Source organism: Lactuca virosa, chromosome 3 (assembly GCF_052849685.1).
Source record: "Lactuca virosa cultivar CGN04683 chromosome 3, Lactuca_virosa_CGN04683_v6, whole genome shotgun sequence".
In the NCBI taxonomy this organism is placed as follows: Eukaryota; Viridiplantae; Streptophyta; class Magnoliopsida; order Asterales; family Asteraceae; genus Lactuca; species Lactuca virosa.
The window spans coordinates 418,266,094-418,274,639 of NC_136428.1; the positions used below are offsets into that span (position 1 = coordinate 418,266,094).

Here is an 8,546-nt window from a genome sequence, read left to right on the forward strand (position 1 = left end):
AATTGCCACTTACGTTAGCAAGTGCCTCACATGTGCTAAAGTAAAGGTGGAATATCAAAAGCCCTCGGGATTACTACAGAAACCCGTAATTCCCGAGTGGAAATGGGAAAGGATTACTATGGACTTTGTGACCAAACTACCCAAGACGACTGATGGTTTGGATACCATATGGGTAATAGTTGATAGGTTGACAAAATCCGCTCATTTCCTGCCAATAAAAGAATCATACAAGATGGAACGTCTGACAAGGATCTATATCAAGGAAATCGTGAGACTCCACGGAGTGCCAATATCTATCATCTCAGATAGAGATAGTAGGTTTACTTCACGCTTTTGGCAATCGCTTTCGAAAGCTATGGGAACACAACTTGACATGAGCACTGCCTACCACCCATAAACGGATGGTCAAAGCGAGCGAACCATTCAAACGCTAGAAGATATGCTTCGCGCATGTGTGATAGACTTTGGAAGGTCGTGGGATACCCATTTGCCTTTGATCGAATTCTCGTACAATAACAGTTATCACTCAAGCATCAAAGTCACTCCTTTCGAGGCATTGTACGGGCGTAAATGTAGATCACCGTTGTGTTGGGCTGAGGTAGGAGACACTCAGCTAGCAAGAGGACAAACACCAGACAATGCATTAACAGGACCGGAAATCATACGCGAAACGACCGAGAAGATAATTCAGATCAGGGCCCGACTGCAATCATCACGAGACAGACAAAAGAGCTACGCCGATAAGCGGCAGAAGCCCTTGGAATTTAAAGTCGGGGATAGGGTGCTATTAAAGGTCTCTCCCTAGAAAGGGGTGATTCTTTTTGGGAAGCGGGGAAAACTAAACCCTCGATACATTGGACCCTTCGAGATTCTTGCCCGAATAGGTCCAGTGGCTTATAGACTGCAGCTACCCGCTGAGCTCAGCAGTGTACACCCCGTGTTCCATGTTTCCAATTTAAAGAAGTGCTTATCCGACGAAACTCTCGTCATTCCATTAGAAGAAATCGAAATCAACGAGAATCTCCTGTTCATCGAAGAACCAGTCGAAATCATGGACAGGGAAGTGAAGCGTACTAAGCAAAGTCGCATTCCGATTGTGAAAGTTCGATGGAACGCGAGACGCGGACCAGAGTTCACATGGGAACGCGAAGACCAGATGAAGCAGAAGTACCCTCACCTATTCTCGCATCCTCAAATTTAACTTTAAAAAGAATTTCGGGACGAAATTCCCTCTAACGGGGGGATGATGTCACAACTGGAAATTCTGATACCTTGTAAAACCCTTAACAAAGATAACATTGTAGTTAAAGCTTGGAAAACATGTATGATGCTTGTTCAGTGATCACAAAAATTCCATCAAATACTCTACACAAACATTCAAGTAGTCAACAAAAGGTTGGAAACCCTAAAAAAAAAATCTCGGTTTAAGTCCATTTTGGACTAGGATTTTCTTATTGGGCCTAATGGACCAATAAGTTTCCAATTTGATTATTTTGGGCTTAGAACTCTTATATGGGCTCTAATTGGACCCACTTTCTTTTATTTTAACATTTTGGGCCATAATGGGCCTAGAATGAAATAAAATACCCTTATTGGGCCATAACAAATTTAATTAACCCCAAAGGGCCATAGAACTCATGCTTTGATGTATATTGGACCCATATCTTGGACTTAAGCACTCAAGGCCCAAATCCTCTTCTCTCTTTTCTCTTTCTCGGCCCAAGAGGAAAACAAAAAAAAATGGAAATTGATGAAATAAGGAGGGTTAGCCACCTCCTTATTATATTTTGGTCTTCCATGCACCATCACATACTTCCATGCACACCATCACTTCACTTATCTCTCTTCTCCCCTCTCTTTTTCTTCTTCGGCCGAGAACACAAAGGAAAAACACACACACCTCACAAATTCTCTCCAAACACTCTCAAAGAACACTCTTGTTTCTCCATCAAAATTTTCAAGATCTAGGGCATCTCAAGGAGGTTTTTCCACAAAAATCATCATTCTAGGTAAGTTAATGCTTAGATCCACGGTTTAGCTTCTTGAAATTGTTATAAATCTCCTTCTAACTCATGAAAGTTCATGATCATGCCTATTAGAACCTATCTAAGCCAAAGTCTTCTCAAGAAGCTTTCTAGGGCCGAGAATAGCATCAAACTTCTTCCATTTCTTCTTCAAATCGAAAACAACAAACAAAGGTGAGTTCATACCCCTCTCTTTTCGGTTTTCACAAGTTTTATGGGGGAGAATACAAGTAAAATGTGTAGATCTATGTGTATGTGTATGTTATGTATGATTTCATGTATGTATGTGTGCTTTTATGTGTTTATGTGGTAAATATGTAACAAAAAGGGAAGAGATCTCGAGATCTATGACACAAAAGAGGAAACAAACATGATCTAATATACTTTTATTGAACAAATCAAGAAAAGTTCCTAGCTTAAGTCATAATAAACAAAATGCAACATAAAACTCATTTTTGGGCTAAATTTGTCAAATAATTAAAAGTTGAGTTGAGAGTTGCCATCCACGATTTTCTTAAGGACTAAAAGAGTCAAAACAGTAAAAATAAATGTTTTTATGAATATCATACTCTTTAAAGGGCTAGAAATGTAATTTGTAGCTTAATGGGCCAAATTTTTGGGTTTTTCGGCCCATTGAGCCCAAAATTGCAAAAAACATAATTTTCAAGGGATTGAAATGATAAACTTCTCAAAACAGGGGGTAAAAAGGGTAAACAAAACCAATTCAGGGGTTAAAATGATTTATTTTCCAAACAAGGATAAAAAAATATAAACTTTTTGGATTTTGGGCCAAAATTGTAAAAGTTGCGAAAGGTTTGGGTTTTAACTGAAAAATTCCTTACTGGAAGGGCTGAAACTGCCAAAGAGTAAATTTTGAACTAAAATCATCATTTAAACAAGTCTATGGGTCAAAAATGTCAAGAAAATGGTTTAAGGGCCTAAAATGTTCCTTTTTCAAAATAAGGGACTAAAATTGTTATTTTTATTAAAGAATGGCTGAAAAGGTCAAACCAACATTTTGAACCAATTATTTTGTTTTTAAGATATTTGAGTCAAAAATACCAAACTACAACTCATGAAAATAGAAAGATGAATATACGTATAATTCCAAATATCGTTATAAACAACCGACCGGCCTCGTGCCGATACGAATATCGTTCAATCAAACTTTCCAACAATTATACTATACCTAAAACAAGTAAATATCCAAATAGTTGGGCTTGAAAGATCCTAATCATGCTTATTGGGCCTTCGTGGCCCATTGACGTGACTTTTGGGCCTAACACTAATAATAAATGTTTATTGGGCCTCCGGTGACCCGATTACATGTTTAAGGGACCCTCAATGGCATATATAAGCTATTGGGCCTTGGTGGCCCATTATCATTGCTAGTAAGGTCCAAATTAAATCAAATATGAAATGGGCCAATACGTCCTTCGTATAACCAACAACCTTAAATAACACACGTAATTAGCAGGACCTTGTAATCCTCTTCTCCTCGTTTGTTAGGCTTACCTTCAATTCAAGTAAACAAATACAGGTCGTTAATCAATAGTAATCAATTTAGTTTGGATTAAGTGAGTAATAACGGGCGACACCTCTAAGGGTCGTTCGTAGTCTGTAGTTATAATCAAAGTCTCCTGGAAGGAGAGCGAGAGTTTGTGTATAGATCTATACGGGGGTGACTCCCCCACACCTCAGCTGTTCGCTACAGTTAGACTCGGCCAGTCTAGGGTGACAAAATCTTAAGATCAATTCTGGCGTACATTAGGATGCCAAGACAGACGAACTAGTCATTATTATGCATGGTTATAACGACTCACGTAATTAAATAAATCCAATACTATCTGAGTAATCAAGGAAAAGTAATCAAAATCACTCGTGTAGCGGTATAACAATTTGAAAACAATTATATTTTATGTATCGGAAAACATCGGGTTTTTCGAGGAAATCAGCACCACACGCTTGTATTTTTCTATAACTATAATACAAAACTTCCCATTGAGACACGTTTTGAAATCATTCATGCACCAACTTATGGATCTTCACACTTTGGTATAAACAATTGTTCTTTCAGAAAATATCGGATTTTCTGGGTTTTATAAACTACACAAATCATTTTTATCACAATCCTGCTTATGAACTCACCAACATTTCATATGTTGACGTTTTTTTCAAAATAACTTGTATTCTCAGGTAACAGGTAAGCTGAAGGATAATATCAAGTATGTTAGGATGTTATGTTTTGAAAACTCTCAAACAATTGATGCTACGGATATGTAATATTTAAACAATGTACTGGATGTGATCAATGTCAATCGTTATGTATTAATGCATGGTGAAGTTTATGTTGTGTTTCATGTATAATCATTGTGATGATATTCAATTTAAGTCACGCGAGCCCTCGGACGTTTCCGCCGTCTGGTTCGGGGGTGTGACATATGGGGTTGGGCCCAATTTGGAAAATTGGGCCATTGGTAGGCCCTTGTGGATCCCTTGGTTTTGGGCCTTGGTGGACCCAATGGGTTTGGGTCATTAGTGGGCTTGGTTATCTGGGCTATCGTTGGGCCTAGGGCTGGAGTGTAGCCTTGTTCGGTTATTGATTATGGCGTTGGGTGTTTGGCTAAGATCGGGAGTCGGTTAGCTGCAGCAGCGACAATGTAGGATTAATCGCGAAGCGTTGAGGCGAGTCTTCTCACCATACTTACCTGTGTGGTAATGCATGCGTGACCGGAGGGTCTTATTTGTGTTATTGACCGGAAGGTCTTATGTATGTTGTTGACCGGAGGGTCTTATTTATATTATTGACCGGAGGGTCTTATTTGTATTACTGACCGAAGGGTCTTATCTGCTTTATGTGTTATTATGCATTATGTCTTTGTGACTTATGATGTTATATTATTCTGTATGTATGTTGAGCTATGACCGGAAGGTCTATACCGAGACGTGGGACCGGAGGGTCTTCACTAAGACACATGACCATAGGGTCCTTATCAAGATATAGCCATGAGAGGATTATTATTTGTGTATGTGGTATTTTGGGGAACTCACTAAGCTTCGTGCTTACCGTGTCGATTTAAATATGTTTAAGGTACTTCTGTGGATTCCGGGAAGGAGGAGACATGATTGTACATATCTGTCGGCTTATGAAGATTTGAGAATTTTAGGATACTCTGATGTTGTTTTGATAATAACTTACAATTTATGTGATGACTTAAATTTATGATTAATATTTTGAGAATTAAAAATGAAAAATTTGTCTTGAAATTTGAGGTGTTACAATCAGAAGGACCATTGTAGTGCAAAGTTTTGTCCAAAGGGGTCATTCAAGCAAAAAGGTTTCATAAGGATTATTTTGGGAACAAAATCATAAGTATAAGGACCATTTGTGAAAATTTGTCTTTCGTTTATGATAAATTCAAAATGATTACAATATCTTTTTGATGTTTTATTTGGAAAACAAACAATCAACCAAGTGGATATTTCCAAACTTTAATTTAAATGACATGTTAATGAAGAGCAACTAATTATCAACGAACTTTCTTACTAGAACCTCATTAATTAATTTGTCAAAGTTGAGATAAGACGATCCACCAATAACAACGGCTTTTTCGGCTTCTTTCTTCCACTCCAAAGCCCTAATTTTCATCATCTTCCCTTTCTTCCCATCCATCATCTCCCTCACCTGAGCCTCCACCTCCTCCCTCTTAACATTTGTATCAATTTCCATTCCAATCCCCCACTGTACACAACTATATCGACAATTTGTTTGTTGCTCTGCAAAAAACGGCCAACAAATCACTGGAACACCGCTACCAATACTCCCAATAGTCGAGTTCCATCCACTGTGAGTCAAGAATCCCCCGATTGATGGATGCTTCAAAACCTTCATATGTAGATCAATAAAGAATCTTACTGATGTTTTGATTAGAAAATAACAATGAATCATAAGCACAGTCAAACAACGTTACATAAAGTACCTGTTCTTGAGGACACCAACTGGTTACCAAGCCTCTCTTTGTCGTCTCATCGACAAACTCTGGTGGCATCAAGGCCTCTTTGCCTCCGACAATGTCCGGCCTGGTTATCCACAAGAAATTTTTCTTGCTATTAGCAAGTCCCCACCCAAACTCGATGAGTTGTTCTTTTGTCATTACCGTAATACTTCCAAAGTTTACGTAAACAACCGATCCAGGATCTTTTGTATCTAGCCACCTGATGCATGTCTCGTCTTCTTTCCAAAGATTGGATCCAATGTGTTTGAGTTGATCATCGTGAATATGTTGTTGCATCAAGTGTAGTGGGCCTATGGTGAAGGTTTGTGTGTTTATTGCAATTAAGGGGTTAACACTATCTTTTTCTAAAGCATCAAATGTGTTGAGCACAATAGTGGTGCCTCTAGGGAGAGTCTCTGCCTCGGTCATAAGATAGGTGAACAAGATGTCGTTTATGTCTGTTGTTCGAATGAAACTTGGTAAATCCCTTAGTCGGATGTTATTCATTCCAGGAATCCAATCTAATCTTGTTTCCAAATACTCATTTGTCATGTCGCTCATATCTGTAACACTTGGTTATTTACAATAGTACATGCAAAGTTACATGTACATAAATAGGAAATTTTTTTTGATTAAGTCACAAGTTATTAGATTATCATAATAAATAGTTTAACGAAATGGTTGAATGACATGAAAGCCTATAATTTTTTTGATTAAGTCACAAGTTATTAGATTATTAGACTAAGTTGATATTCATTAGAACTCAATATGATTGAACTCTTCAACTAAAAAAGATAAACTTTTTAGTTCTTTTAGAATATATCTCTTTTAAACTTTGCATAGTTTAATAGATAGTAGAAGTTAAATAGTAAAGTTCTATAAAAAAATTAAAATAGTATGTAACACTAAATTAAAATTTAGAGATTTCTATTAACTTTGGCTACCCTTTTTTCAGATCATATTCAGTTAAATATCACATGATTATGAATCAATCTTTAATTAATGTGATGTCATTGCCTGAAAATATATATTCAATGAAACTAGTTGTGAGACTCATAATATTACATGGTTTTATTTAAAAATAAAAGTTAAATATAAAAGTCTAAATATTTGAGAAATTTGAATTTACAACAAAAATAAGAAAAATATAGAATTATTAAAATTGAAGTGTTTTTTTTTTAAATTTAAACAAATAATTTAAATAAATATACAAAGAAAATTAATGAATTTTGAAATTAGAAGTTGAAGGAAATTGATATTCATTTATTGTTATATTTATTGTAAATTATTACAGTGAAATTAATAAAATAAAAAAATGACAGTGGACAAAAATCAAATTAAAATATGACAATGTGATAAAAATATCGATAGCTTGATACCGCATAAACTTCCACACGCAATGCGACAAAGAATGCCAACTTGACATCTTGACATCTCCGTTTATGTTGGATGAGACCATGAAATACTTAATTTATTACAGTAAAAAGTTAAGCGATTTTATTGAAAACGGAGCTGATCACAGTGCCACAAAGATGATTTTTGGAAGTTACGAAACTAAGAGAACAAGTAGAATAAGAACAACAAATTTTACCTTTGAGGGGAATATACCCCCTCTGAACAAGTTCACGATAGTGAGTGTAACCCAAAAGCCCGCAAGCACTTGGCGTCCAGAACAGTACTTCCGGCAACCCAAACCTGTGGGCAGCTGTAAGAGTAAAGCTCATGCACCCATCGGATATAATACATGTCACTGGTGGCACATCGGACTCCTCGCCACCATTAAGTTTAGTGATCAGCTCACAGAAAGGCTCCAAACTGTGGTTAGGAAGAGATTCAAAGAGGGCGGGGATTGACTGTGTGGTATCAGCATCATCAGATGGCGGAAGGCCATCAGGGATGGAGTAGAAACGAAAATCCGGCAGACCATCAAGGGTAGAAGGACCTCGAGATCGTAGCAGGCGCTTAATTATGGTTGTAATGGGTGTTGACGAAGGAGATATGGAAGCCCTTAAAGTGAAGGAGTTTGGCAAGTTTCATCATGGGATTGATGTGGCCTTGTGTTGGATAGGGGATACAAATGGCATGTGGCTTTTCCATTGCTGCAATGGTACCCACCTGATGCAATGCCTTTTTGTGTTTACTGTTTAGTGAGGGGGAGGGAAAGAGTGGTGTTGGAATTTATAGGATGTAAGGAGGCCTAGTGTAATCTAAGACCTCGTTCAGATATTATTTTATATAATGCAAAAACCCACGTTGTGCTTTTCGAAAAGTTAATTTTTAATTATTTATCCGATACTATTATGTATATTTTTCAAGTATTTAACTTCATTAAAATATTATTCATAAGAGATCTATATAAGGAAGAAGGTGATAACTTTATTTATGTTTAAAAGTATATGTTTTGATTTTTATATCTCTTATAAAATATCATCTCCAAAAAATAATTTTTTTGTATTATCTATTTATTTAAAGTTGTCAAAAAATTAAATTTTAAAATTTTAATTTAATATTATAATTAATAATTTTA

At 36.5% G+C, this 8,546-nt stretch overlaps 1 pseudogene across 1 annotated transcript; it reads right to left on the bottom strand.

The window, feature by feature from the left end:
* Nucleotides 1–5,430: 5,430 nt before the first annotated feature.
* Nucleotides 5,431–8,205, bottom strand: LOC145167809 (UDP-glycosyltransferase 85A8-like; annotated as a pseudogene). Its single transcript, XR_013741449.1, has 3 exons — nucleotides 7,611–8,205; nucleotides 6,005–6,582; nucleotides 5,431–5,910 (listed from the first exon to the last, which is right to left on the bottom strand). The product of XR_013741449.1 is annotated as a UDP-glycosyltransferase 85A8-like (transcript).
* Between the last annotated feature and the right edge of the window lie 341 nt (nucleotides 8,206–8,546).